The sequence below is a fragment of the Nesoenas mayeri genome (assembly GCF_963082525.1).
Source record: "Nesoenas mayeri genome assembly, chromosome: 1".
NCBI lineage: Eukaryota > Metazoa > Chordata > Aves > Columbiformes > Columbidae > Nesoenas > Nesoenas mayeri.
The window spans coordinates 196393729-196407619 of NC_137541.1; the positions used below are offsets into that span (position 1 = coordinate 196393729).

The following is a 13891-nucleotide window of genomic DNA, read 5'->3' on the forward strand; positions in this document are numbered from 1 at the left end:
TCTCTCTGAATGGTGGCACAACCATCTGGTACATCAGCCACTCCTTCCAATTTTGTATTGTCTGTAAACTTGCTGAGGGTAAGCTCTGCGCCACCCCATCATCCAGGTCATTAATGAAGATGTAAAATACAGTTAGCCCCAGTGCGGACCTTGGGTTACACCACTAGTGACATGTCTCCAACTGCAGCCTAAAGCACATGGTTGAGAATCAGTCCCTTCCTCAGTGGTGAAGGAGTTTATCCAGTGACAAAGCACTTTGTATTGTTTTGTCAGAGGAATCATTGTAAGTCTAATTTGTTTCTGCAGACTTGATTTATGTTGAAAAAGGAATAGCTCTTGGCATGTGACATTTATGTTCATTTTAAATATGAACAATCTTGAGAAGAAAATAAGTGTGTGATTCTTCACAACACAGTGTTTGTCTTGCATTAGAAAACCTACAGCAATCCAAGTTCTTACGCTTCTCTGAAATTAGGTGGAAATGTAGGTGTGAGATTTTCTTTCCTATCAGTCACATGGAACAGCTTTATCAAGAGACACAGAGAAACCAAGTGGCTCAATTTTGTTCTAATTGGTGCAATATGTTGTGTTTTGGAGAGTTTACAAGACAGATTAAACTTGGTTTGAAGGTGAAAAATCTCACTATTAGTTTGTACTCCCTGACTTATAAAAACCACTAAATAGAGGGCAAAGCAGTGAGACAGGTGATATGTCTTCTCCCATAATACTCCAAGAAAAGTGAGGGTCTTGAGCTAATAATTCCTTTGTTTTTGACCCATTTATTTGGCATCTCCTGGTAAACTGCAGAATAAAGTGAGACTTCCAGAATGGCCTGTAGGCTTCTAATGGCTTCTTGTAGATCACCACATTCACCCTTTATTTATAGGAGCTGAAAAACTGGAAATAGTAATGAAAGTCAGTTTCAATGTTATGTAATTGAATACAATTTTAATTTAGAAGTTGTCACAGTAGGCGAAGAAAGGCAATTGGGTGAAATTAGTTGAGTGATTTTTATTAAGCTTAATGGTAAATCATATGTCCTGTGTCCATGAATTTGAACAAAGTACTGCAAAACAGTCATTCCTGTTGAGAATTTTCTGTATTTATTTGAGTTAGGTGTTATTTTCAGTGTCTCCATTTGGTGTCTCTAAAGATACGTAATTTTATAGTATTTCATCTTAGGAGCCTGGCCAAGTTTGCAGCTGTCTTAAAAAATCCTAGTTAAAGCCTGTGTCAAATTTCCTTTTGTAGGTGTGCAGCAGGAGCTTGGTCAATATTGAGATTTTGTTTTTCCTCTTTTTGTAATTTCCATTTTACATGCTGTCGTGTAAGCCTTGATTGATTAGAATTGTAGAAATACAGAGGTAGGTAACATTTCTATAATGAGCTAAGTAGTGCTATAAGCATATCAAACCAATAAAAGAATTTTCCCTTCCTGGCTATAGATCTTACCCCAATAAACAGCGGCTGACACCCTGCGGTCCTTCCTTATCAGCTCTGCCCTGTTCTGTCCAGTACTGCTGTGGGACTGTCCCGGCCTCATGCCAGAGGGTGAAGCACAGTTGTAGTTTTCCTGAAGAGTGTGGTGTGTTGGCACCGTACTATGATTTATGTTGTTCTGTCTCTGTCCAGCCCTGATGTGGAAGCCCCAAGTTTGTCATTCTTTGCTCCTTCGCTTCTGCATTTCCTTCTTGAGTGCCTCACTCTGCTCTGCAGCCCTGTGCCTTGGCCTAGCAGAAGCCTGGTATAAATACGGAGAACTGCTGTGATGCTCTGGCCAGGCCCCTGACCTCATATCTGCGAAAGGGAAGCATCAGGGTTGTGAGTCAGAATTGTGGCTCGAAGTTAAACAATGGGGCCATGTGTGGATTGTCCTTGACGTCTGCCCAACTTCAGTTCCTCTGAACACAGGTTCATCAGGTCTTAGCCTGCAGATATTAAGTACCTGGATCCTATAAAGAAAACCTGTGACTCTCTTAAGCCTTGAAAGCAGAGCAATGTTACAAAGAAAAACTCCACCAGGCCTTTTGCAATATGTATTACCAATGGTCATCCTAGAACTGATAGGATGAGGTACCCTAATGTTACTCATCTCTCAGACTGATAATTGACCATTTTTTTCCTATACTTTTGCTTCTTATCTGTTAATCTATTTCTAATCTGTCTTGGTTAACAAACATGAATCTGTAGGTGTCCTAGCAGCAGCTGTTTCTGTAATAGCTTCTTGAGAGAATTTATCAGAAGCCTTTAGAAAGTCTAGATTGTGCCCAGCCTTTGAAAGTAAGCACCTGTTTCATGTCTTGTATGAGCTCTAACAAGGTGGGCAGGCACTGGAAATATTGTTGTGTTAACTTTGTGGTCCTGCTCTTATTTCAGTTTTCTTGGTTAGTTGCTGATTCTGTTTAATTTACTCTTTAAATTTACGTTGCTTTATTTTTATTTTAAGAGCAGGCAGAAAACATCTTACCTATTTAAGGAATTACTCTGGTAGTGGCTGTACCAAAGGTTTTCCTCTGTCCATGCTAGCAGGATGATTTTAGTAGGTGAAATACTAAAAATAACAATTGATATTTAAAAACAGATTGGATTGGCAGAACCAAAATGTCTCTTGACCTAAATGGGAGACATTAATTTTAACAACTGCAACCTAATGCTGTGTTCAGAAGTTTGTTCAAGTGAGCCTGGTAGGATTCCTGAAGCTTGGCAGTGTGCTTTCCAGATCCATAAGACAGGTTTCTTGAGCTGTACCCTTCTTACAGTCATGGATTTTATCAGTTCTTGAAGAATAGTGATTTGCAGTGGTTTCTGTATAATCTAGCTGGAAACCCAAAGGCACTGTATTTATAACTATATACCAAATTTAGTTGGTTTGTTGCATTTAAAGTGGTATTTCATTTTTGGAAACTACTCAAGAGTTTCTCCTGAGCACCACAAGTTAAATGCATTAGACTTCATAAATCTATCTCTCCTATTTGCATTTATTCTGTATAAATATGTCCTGTGTGCTTCTTTCTGTGCATCTCATACCATAAAGTACTATCATTGAGCTTGGATCAGATACAAGACCAGTCAAAATCAAGGGAGAAGTTTCTGTTGATGTAATTGAATGTAGAATTGTGCCCTCTGAGATAAGCAACAAAGTCTACAGCCCTTCATGGGAATATTTATAACAATCTTACTGTATTTTTGGGGAAAGGTGAAAATTCAGTAACCATGCTGTTCCGAGTTTTATCTTTGTGCTGGATTACTCTTTTCCATTTGCATGCAGGATTCAGTTAGCAAATACTTATGTGTCCTGCTGATCTTTTGCACCTGGTCAGTTATTTTAACCCAGCTTTCATATTAATTGTGCAGAGAGAACCTATAATGTAATATTTAATCACTTCTTTCCACAGCCTTGATTGTTTATAGGCTAACTCCGTATTTTAGCCAAAGGTAACAACACCAAGATACCCACTGCATGCAAGTAATGCAGACAAGCATTTGTTTCTCAGGTACTGTAGGAATCTGCTAACCAATCTGGATTGGCACTGAGATGCTACAAGAAGAGCATTTGGACAGAATTGCCCCCAGGATGATGATCCTGGCATTGTTTCTCTGGAAGCTGTATGGCAGCAATTTGTTGAAAACCAAGACAGTAGCATAGAGATCTTACCTTATCTGCTACCTCCTCAGCTACTTGGGAGGAACAAAATCAAAGTTAAGCAATGACAGAGCCTGTATTTTAAAGTTTTGTCTGTAAAAATATTATTTTTTTCTCCCCTTTCACCTTGGTGGGACATGACAGCTTCCAGGCGCCTTGTACGAGTTGGCCCTGTGGTGAATCTCTAAGGTCTGGCATTTACTACCAGCGGGCCAATACTGGGCAAATATCTCTGCAGAGCTTTGTCTCCTGTCTCTCTTTTATTGGATTTGTACCAGCCTTCCTTCCTCTCCACAGAAGAAATAAACTTGTCATCTGCCGTGCTTTTCCATAACGCTGTCCCGCACCACACAAGGCCTTATCTCTAAATCGGCTCTCATCCCACTTTAACACTGAGGAGGGAAGGGTGGCCTGCTGTTTGTTCGCTGTGGGGTCTCTGGTCTGCAGAATACGCTGTGACTTGCTGACATATTTCTTCTGGGTCTGCTGGAATGGGAAGTTGCCTTACTCCGTTTTGTGCAGCAGTTCTGTTTCTTGCAAGTGGCCTGTTACTCTGGCTGCTGGAAGGGAAGGCAGAGCTGTGGCCCCTCCTGGTTTGTGCCACTTCGCTTTCTCCACGTCAGTTGGTTGGTCTCTTTAGCATCCTGCATTTTCTTTGTGTCGTTGTTGTAGAGAAAGGTACGTGAGAAGAATGTTCTCACTGCACTTCTCTGGGCAGTTGCATCAGCAGTGTGTTCGAGGTGAATGTGGAAAGAGAGACAAAAGAAATTGCAATTAGCAAGAATTTGACAATAACATCCACTCAGTATCACATGGAAAAAATACAGAGAGATGCTAGGAAAATACTGTATAGTTCCAGTTAGTTTTCTCACAATTACACCAAAATCCTACTTTGAGTGAAACACTTTCTAAAATGTTTGAAGTCTGCAGTATGGCTTACAATTTTCTGACTGTGGTCATAGCTGCTAAATAATGACGGAAAACTTCCGCAGATTCCTGTACCAACTTGATTCTGTTTTAACATAACCTGTTGTCTCCAGGATATTTGCTGTTTTTGAACTGTGCTTATTTTGTATGCTGAGGCAGCATCATTTCATCTCCAATTCTCAGACGTCTGGCTGTTACGGCTTTTCTGTGAAACACAAATACAGATATTGAATTTTTCAGTGGAAGCAAATATACTCTCTAAAAAATATCTTGCTATTGCTGGTGATTACTAATTGGTTTTCATGTGGTAGGAAATATGCAGATAGATTAAAATTTTGAAAAAAATATAGTTTATGATGCAACATATTGCTCTCTGTATGCTAAAACCCTTTTTTATTCTCTTGTTCCGTTTCACTCCCTCCGTGTACGATACATGAACTGCTTTTCAGTGGTGGTGACGTGAATTAATTTTTTTAAATACGAAGTTGCTATTTATTCCTGTGAAATATGTGATCATTGTAATAGAAGAAAATTAACAGAGCATTTAAATTTACATTTCAATTAATATTTTTACAGCTGAAATTATTTTTTAGTTGAGTTTTGGATTGTCGTTCTTGAAACAGTTCAATTTTTTTATAGAAACGTGTGTTGTTGTTTGAGTAGTTACTAATTTCTTCTTTTTTTTTTAAAATAATTTTTTGATTTCTGAAGGGAGTTTATCAGTGGAATTTATTTCTATTCCCCATGTTATTTTTAGAAGATCAGCACTTGATGCATGAAATGGAATCCTAGTATCTGCCACAAATTAACAGCAAACAGGCTGAACTCTGGGGTATTAAGAAGTCATTATCTTTAGCTGTTCCATTTCAGCTGTACTTCAGTTCTGGAATTCAATAAAAAAAACCTAATTTAATTAGCTTGTGATGTCATCTGTATTGTCATAGGAGCCTATTTTAAGACTGTGGCAAATTTCATGTAGAAATAACAAGTGGTCAGTCAATAATAATAATCACAAGTGGTCTATAAGCAAAGAAACAAGCTTGTTAAGCTCCTGCTGTGGTATATTGTCTCTCTTGGCTTTCAACTGTACTTCTATAATACCATCAAGTGTAGCAAATGGGGTTTGAAGTCTGTTTGCATTTCTACTATCTTTACAAATATGTGCGTTTTGCATACTGCGATGTTCTGTTTTTCCTTCCAGCTATGTTGAGTGTTTTGGAAGTTTCTCCACAGAGCTCTTGTTGCTGTCGAGTTGGCTCTGGAAATTTTCATTGAGGAACTGGCAATTTAGAGCAGTTAAAAGTGCACTGGAGCCAGAGCTGTCAAACCTGCCATGCTGATAAACTTGACAAAAAGATTCTGATTCCAGCCAGGGGAAGAGGCTTCTCTTGGCAGAGACGAAAGTCGGCAGCAGCCTCTTGGTGCAGTCACAGCAATGCAGATGAAGCTCTGGCCTGTTTGCTGGGGCAACAGCAGGAAGGTTGGAAAGAACCAGGGCTGAGGTGCAGCTGAAAACACTGAAAACCAGAAACTTCACAGTTCCTCGTGAGATGTTCTGGTCCCTCCTCTGTTACTGTGTACATCTCTCTGCAATGCATGTTCATGCAACCACTGTAAATTCAGGGCCAGATGCTGAGGCTGTGGTAAAGCTCCTTTGTGTAACTTTTGTCTGCAATATATGATGCTAATGTATATTATTTATTTATATATATATATATTATTTTTATATATATATATATATATAGGGTTAATGAACATATGGAGAGAGTGAGAAAAGAAAGAGATGACATTGCTTGTGGTGAAAATCGGCAGTGTTGGAGTACTGCCTATCCAAACTTCAGAATGTTTTTCCTCTTTGATTATTTTACCTGCTTTAAAATAACACCTATATGCCAGATGTGTCATACTTCTATGGGTTGCATTTGTGTGAACTGATAAAACAGTTTTCTTCAAATGATTTTAAAACAGTCTTTCTGTGTCATGCTGTGTTTTGAGTTATAATTTATGTCCCTAGGAGACATAATTAGCCAAGAAGATGGCTTTTGTTTCTTCTTTATTTTTTTGGTGTTGTGTATTTTTTATTTTTATCTACTAAGGAATGACTTTTCTTTATGTATTTAAGCCATTTCTGTAAATTCACAGCCAGATCTTTATTCCTCAGTAGATTCCCCTTTTGCAGTGAAGATGTAGAGGATTAAGAAGCAAGCCATATGGTAGTTTCTATAGCAATAGATTAGAAACTGTGTCATGGCAGCTCTTGTGAGATATGATGCAAGAATTAGTTCAGGAGGCACAGTTTGCATGTCTTGTATTCTGGCAATTCTCTGCTATCGTGATGGTCTCTGGGATAGTTGTTAGATGGAGCTGTGAGAAGGGCTCATTGACCTTTCTTTCAAACTCAGGCTGAGTAAACACATCATTTCATCCTTTTGAATTACAGATATTTGGCACAGGACTATATTTCCATACTACTTTCTCAGTCTGTAGTGATAATAGTGCAGGTTTTAATAAGACAGGGCTGTTTTAAACAGAGTTGAGGCATCTGCTGGATCCATACTTGTGTGCCTTATTTAATAGTCAGTGGTATTCAGTCCACGATTAAAACACTGAATTTTAGTGTTTATGAGGAGGTGTGTACATGTGCACTGCATAGCTGAGCTCCTCTGTATTCAATGGGGACTGACTTAGTCCAGCCTAAACTAGACATCTAGTATGTGGTTTCATTTTTTTTCGGGATTTTAAAAAGTCTATACCCAAACACAGATGTCTTAATCTTGAACTGAATTGACTGTTCTCACCCTGTGGCATAGTTAGGTTGGATTCCTGTACTACAGTGTTACAAGCAGAAAGCTGAGACCTGCAGAGGTCTGATGAACAACCCCAATGTTTGTAAAGAGTGAGGGAGGACAGTTTTCTACTCTACAGACTTGGGAACACACCACATGTTTTAGCCACGCCTTGAAGTGCTCTGAACCTATAAAGACTTGGGCTGTTGTACAGTAGCTGGTGGGTCGGTGCTTCACTAGTGTGTGGTACGAGTGTATACCCTGAATGTCGGCATTTCAGGTCCTCCTTCCTGTAAATGGCTCTTCCTACCATGATGTTTTCACACAATCACAGAATGTCAGGGATTGGAAGGGACCTCGGAAGATCATCCAGTCCAATCCCCCTGCCAGAGCAGGAACACCTAAATGAGGTTACACAGGAAGGTGTCCAGGCGGGTTTTGAATGTCTTCATTCCATGTTTGGCAGTATCACTCAGTCAAGACCCAGTTTGCTCTGTATCAATGATTTTTTATGTTATATAGAGGCCCTATTCGCAGTCAGTTAAACCACTTCTGTTGTACAAAACTTGGAATTAAAGGTTATAATGCTTAATGACAGGTTGATAGACATACAGGTAATTGCTGATTATAATGTGTTTCCACAGACATTTTAAAATGATCAGTGATTTCAAAAGGTGATGTGCTCTTTTTGAATTCTGAAGTGTTTCCTTTTCAACTTGGACATTGAAAATCTTTTGAAAAGGTGCAAGTTTTTAATGTGTGAAAGAATTACAGATATGCCACAGCACCACATGCACAGATGTGTGTACCAGAATCTTGCAAATGCCATCATACTTGTGTATAAAGTTGTACTCATTACAGAACAGCCATGTCTGTGTTGTAATGACTTGTTTAATGGTTTCTTGGTAGACATTTGGTATAGTTTTATTTGCTTTCAAGACATAGAGTAATTAAGTGCAAGTCTGAGGAGATGTATTTGATGATGCAGAACTGCTTTCTTGTGACGTTTGGGCATTAGATCTTGAACAGATTGAGCCCTCTGGAGGCCACTGGCATCAGGATGTCCAAGAGTCCTCTTGTGCTCCTCCTTTGAACTGTACTGTGTTAGTGAGCGAGTGATACAGAATCTCGAAAATTTCCTTTGGAAAGGAGAATGAGTGATTTCATATACTTGGGGCACATTCTGCCCTGGTGTAGATGGGTGCAATTCTCTGTATGTCAGTGTAGTAATACGCACAGATGTGAGGGAGGACATATGGCTCAAAGAATGGAAAATACTGTGGAGGAGGCTAAGTCAATAAAAGAAATGAAATGAAATTAATACCAGCAGCATTAGCCTCTTCCTTTCTGTGTCCTGGAAGGGTTTAATCTTAATCTTTAATTTATTAAAGGATGAAAATGGAACGTTAGCAAAATTGAATAAATGATGTTGTTGAGAACTTCAGTCTTTGTCTCTGGATTCACAAAAGGACATCAAGGTCATATGCTGAGCTTGAATAGCATTTTCCAGAAAGAAGACCATTATACCTGTGGTGGCAGAGAGGGAGAAGTATTGCAGCTATTGCTTTTTACTGTAGGAATTGAAAGTCTTCCATGTACGAATCTAATATTCAGCCTTGACAGGACAGGTATTGTCCTGACGTACGAAACAAACTTGATAGTTTCAGAGTTAGTAGGAACTGGCATATTTGATGGGTAGTCTTTAATAGATTAAGTTTCTTGTGTTCTTCTTTTAGTCTGGCCATTCAATCAGTGAGATTGAAGAGTAACCTTGGATTTACAAAGAGGCTTTTGAAACACAGAAGAGTCAGCTTGACAGGAAGGACATGTGAGTGAAACATAAAAATTTGTAACAGCAGGGAGAGGATTTGGAGTGGGAACAGCAGCGGTCAAAAGTTGGTGTGACACTGCCAGAAGTACCACCAGCATCCCAACTCCACCGAGGCTGCACAGAGCAGCTCAGCTGTTGGACACGGTGAGGAGCCAGCAGCCAGCTAGTGGGGTGACTAATAACTTGTAATCAGTTGGAGTTGGTGAACCTTAAGAGATGCATCCCTGGGTACAAAATGAGAGTGGTGTATATTCCAGCTCGCTGTGACAAGACCTGCAGAAAACTGGAAGCTCCTCCATCCAACAGGACTTAGTTTAGAAACTGCAGTAGTTTTCCTCTTCTTGTGCACTGCCCAAATCTTGTAAAAGGAGAATTTGTGTCATGGAGTCAATGGCATATGTAGTAGGTAGGAGAGACAGTGGTATGCTGTTCAGTGGATACACTGTCCTTTGTGAGGTTATCAAGAAAATCATAACAAGATGAGACCTCAGAGAGAGAAGAATGAAGTACAGTTGATACAGTGAAATAGGTTTTAAAAATTTATAGCCTAGCCTTCAATTAAGATGAAGAAATAGGTAGCTACTTAAAACAAAACAGAAAATTCAATAAGAGAGTAATGCATTGCATGGATGGAAAACAATATGTTTTTTGAAGAAAGAAAGCTTAGTAAGTATATTAAGAATCTGACTAGCATCAACATAGTGGCTAAGTAGATAAGCAGTCTTAGCAGGAGGTGGTAAGCTTTGATGTAAATCTGATATGGGGGAGGCCTGTGCATGTGTTGAGAGGTTTTTGAGGTAAGTAGGACTGAAGTACTTCATCATCATGATTTTAAACGTTGCACTCATTTTCTGAAGGATGGGTAGAGACCATGATATAGGATGGAAATATCAGCATAGGTTACATAAGATAAATTTCCTGTGACATGGATTATTTAGAGAAAATAATCCCATTCTTCTTCCCCTTAGAATTCAACACTTTTCCGAGTTCCAGATTTTGGAATTTCGCGTGGTTTTTGCAGTGGAAGGCACAGTGTATTACTGATGGGTTGCCTCAGTCCTGTGTGAGCCAGCAGGCTCTTGTCTCTGCACAGAGCGCTACTGTGTTGTTACGGCTCCATGTGTGGGCTTTAAACCTCTCAGCTGTCTTTGAAGTAGACATTCTTTTTCATCTGTTTTACATGTGGGAAACTGCTATGTAGGCTGATAATGTGTCTTTGCTCTCTGAAAATTCAGTAAATAATGTCAGAGCCTAGAGAAGCATTCCACATTGTACTTTTTTTAGCTTTAGACTGTGTTTCATCTAAGGCAGTCTATTAACATCAAATACAAATTGCATCAGAGACAAAGCTTAGAAAAACAATGTTGTCATTTCACACTGTAGCAGTAAAATCCTTATTGACATTGCCCTTATAGCCTCATTGCATTATTTCTCTTTTGCTTTTGGATCATTACTTATTAGATAGACCAGTCATTCACCTCCATCCTCCTGCTCTTTCATGGAGTGCAGAACCATTGCACGGAAAGGCGGTGCAGGCTTCTCATTCCCTGAGGAGTTAAGAAAAAACACATTGCTGCCCTTTTTCTTTTATGCTGAATTCTTTTCTGTTTTTTGCGTTTTGCTGTATTTTATGCCACAGGAACAATGTTTGTGATGTGAATATCTCTTTGATGTTTAGCCAGCCCTGAAAGCTGTTTACTGCTTCATATGCTCCCTCATCATAAACACTCTCTCTTAAACATCCGGCATCATGTCAAGTTATTTAAAACCACAAGTAGGTATTATTAGCTGTTTGTTTCTTTTAAGCTTTTTGATATATTTAGAGAGACCTTTTTTTCCATAGTACAAAGAAAGAAGGTAAAAGTTGTATAAGATCAAAACACCCACTATTTTTATTTTTGAGTGTAATCTGTGGATGATGCACCATGGGCTAGCTGGAAATTTGATCTTTATTGACTCTGCCATCTAAGAGAAAAACGAAAATGGGTAAAAACGAAAATAGTAATTGGCAGTATCTCCTGTGGAGCGAAGCTGTCATGAAGCAGATCGATTCAGCAGTGGCAGAGTTGCTTTATTGATCGAATCCTTAGTAAATTAAAAAGAGGACCAAATGCGTTAATCTTTTGTGTGCGTGTGTGTGTGACAGTGACAACTTAGAATGTTCTGCCAGGATAAAGACACATATAGAAGTGTGGGAATGTTATCTACTTCAGTCAGTAATAGGCTTTTCAGAGATAAGAGCAGGGTTCTTCAAAAACCCTTCTGGGTTAAATATTCTTTACTGTACTGTAAACAAAGGATATAAGTACTCTTGCTTGGTTTCTTCAAGCGTTGAGATGCAGTTACTCTAGATAAAGGAATCGAGCATAGGAATTGCGCTAATATACTTCAAATGTTCACAGTGGGTTCCTTAAATTTGATTGTTGGAATTGCAATGTCAAATTTGTTGTTAATAGAAAAAGTGCAAAACTTTAATATATTCTAGCTGAGGATCTTGGCTTCATAAGCAAAAGTTAGTTTTGGATTTGGATTTTTGACTCTTCCAGTTACTGCTAATTGCTTAATGTCATTGCCCATTTGCAGGTAAATCCTTTATTTATATTTTCTTCCCCAAATCATCATGGCTTGTCATAAGGATGAAATTAATTTAAAAGTGAAGCAGCCATACGGTGTGAAATGATGGTGCACAAGGTTTTCCTCCACAGAAAAGTAGCGAGCAGGGGCAGAGCTGGAATCCTTTGCTGCTGAGGACTATACTTGCCAGATGTTACGTAGATGAAAATCTGCTTTTCAGCCTCAAATTCTGCACGGTCAGATACTCTGTTTCATATATTTCTTGTTGGATTAGCATAGCTGAAATTTAGCCAGGAGGACATACTCTCCTCTTTTACTCTCTATTTTCCTGCCAGTTCTGCCTGAGAATCCAGTTGCCAGGGATAGTTTTGTGGCCTCTCATTCCTAACGTGCTGTTACAGAGCACTCTGAGCCTCTGCTGTTTTGGATGCACAGTTATTAACAGGACTGGGTTTGAGGAGCATCTTGTGTGAAGAGACTCAGGGTCCATGCAGCTGATGGGGGAAGAGGAATTGGAGACACATGAGGTAAAGCAAGGAGCTGGAGGAACTGCTTCTCAGTGCTTCAGATAGAGTCCCTAGCCTGCTGCACGAAAGTGAAAGGGAATGAGGTCTCCTCTTCCAGGCCCTGAAGGGAGATGGGAACTAGAATTGTAGGGGACCCCACAGAGGTCTCTTCCTTGACTCTTTGAGAAAGTGCAGTTCTTGAACATCATCTGCAAGATTGTAGGGGACCCCACAGAGGTCTCTTCCTTGACTCTTTGAGAAAGTGCAGTTCTTGAACATCATCTGCAAGAACAGGGCTTTGTAGCTACTACTGACCCAGAATGAGGGACAGTGGGGTAACTGAGCCTCCAGGAAGAAATCTGGACGGACTCTCATGTTCAGTTTATTCTGCCATACTTCCAAAGAATCTTGTCCCCTCACACCTTTCCCCCAACAGCAGTGAGACAGAGAGGCAAAAGACAGACTGAGATATCTCACTCATTCCATCCAACCAGTTTTCTCCCCGTTTCTTTTCATGCTTTTCCTTTCCTTACTTGCTGGTCCTGATTGGTTGTCTTCTGGTTTTGTCTCCTTGCCAGGTAGCTGTGTCTTTTTACAGAGGCTTGCACCTAGTTATGCTTAATGGGACAGCCTCCCCATCAGATCTGTAAAGCCACTGTGCTTTGCCTTTTTCACCCCATGCTTCTTTGAGGATACCTAGAAGAAATTGCTAAGTGCAAGGGAAGGACTATATTAGCAAGCTGCTGCCATTCATCTATTTGTGTAGCTATTGAAGTGTTTCACAGTCATTAATCAGACCTTACAGGTAGGCTTTATTCCCGTTCCCCCATATCTCTCTTCCCCTTTCAACCCCACTGTTTGTCACTCTCATCATTTCTTGCCTTAAATTTAGATAGCTCAACAGAAAGAGCTGTGTCATTCTATGTGGGTGGTACTACAGCATAAATAATTCTTTTCGTAAAAACGTAAATGCCACTGCAGTTTGCTCCAGTGTGCACAACATTAAATAGTAAATGTTGTAAGTGGGTAATTTGTGGTGTTTAAAAGTCTTGCTTGTTCAGTCTCTGTCTTGCTGTTTTTTGTGCTGAAAGACTGATTGATCATTGCACCACCGTTTTCTTTGTTAAACGCATCTGTATGCAGAAGCAGAACTGCTTCATTTGTTCTGATGTGGCATACTGTAGTAAATCGGCTTTTAAATTGCATATTTAGTAGGTTACAAATCAGGTGGCAGCACTTTCATGGTGCTAATTCTCTGGCGTAGCTGGAACTGCTGACTTGAATAGTTTTGACCACTTTTCTTTTTTTGTTAAGTCTTCTGTAAGTCGGTTGACTTGCTTAAATGACCTGCTCCTTATTTTCCACAGCAAGAGTTTCACTCATTTGGGAAATGTAAAAGGGTAACATTCTTAGCCCAAGCAGAAGCAAAATGCAGCACTGCCATCTGGGCTGTGAAATTGGAATAAAGCTGAAAGTGTTACCTCAGTAGATTGCCGTGGCTAGAAGCCAGGTGGCAAATAATAAAAGGGTGGTCTGGTAGTTGTCGTGTTAGTCAGGATCTTGGGAGACTGCATGTGCTTGTTGTGCTGCAAACCTCCAAGAATGCGGGCAGGCTGGAAATTAT

General features: G+C 39.7%; 1 protein-coding gene across 4 annotated transcripts in view; it reads left to right on the plus strand.

The window, feature by feature from the left end:
* ALKBH8 (alkB homolog 8, tRNA methyltransferase) overlaps positions 1–13891 on the plus strand; it is a 45478-nt gene that overhangs the window by 15310 nt on the left and 16277 nt on the right. The gene's annotated exons all lie outside the window — the stretch shown is intronic.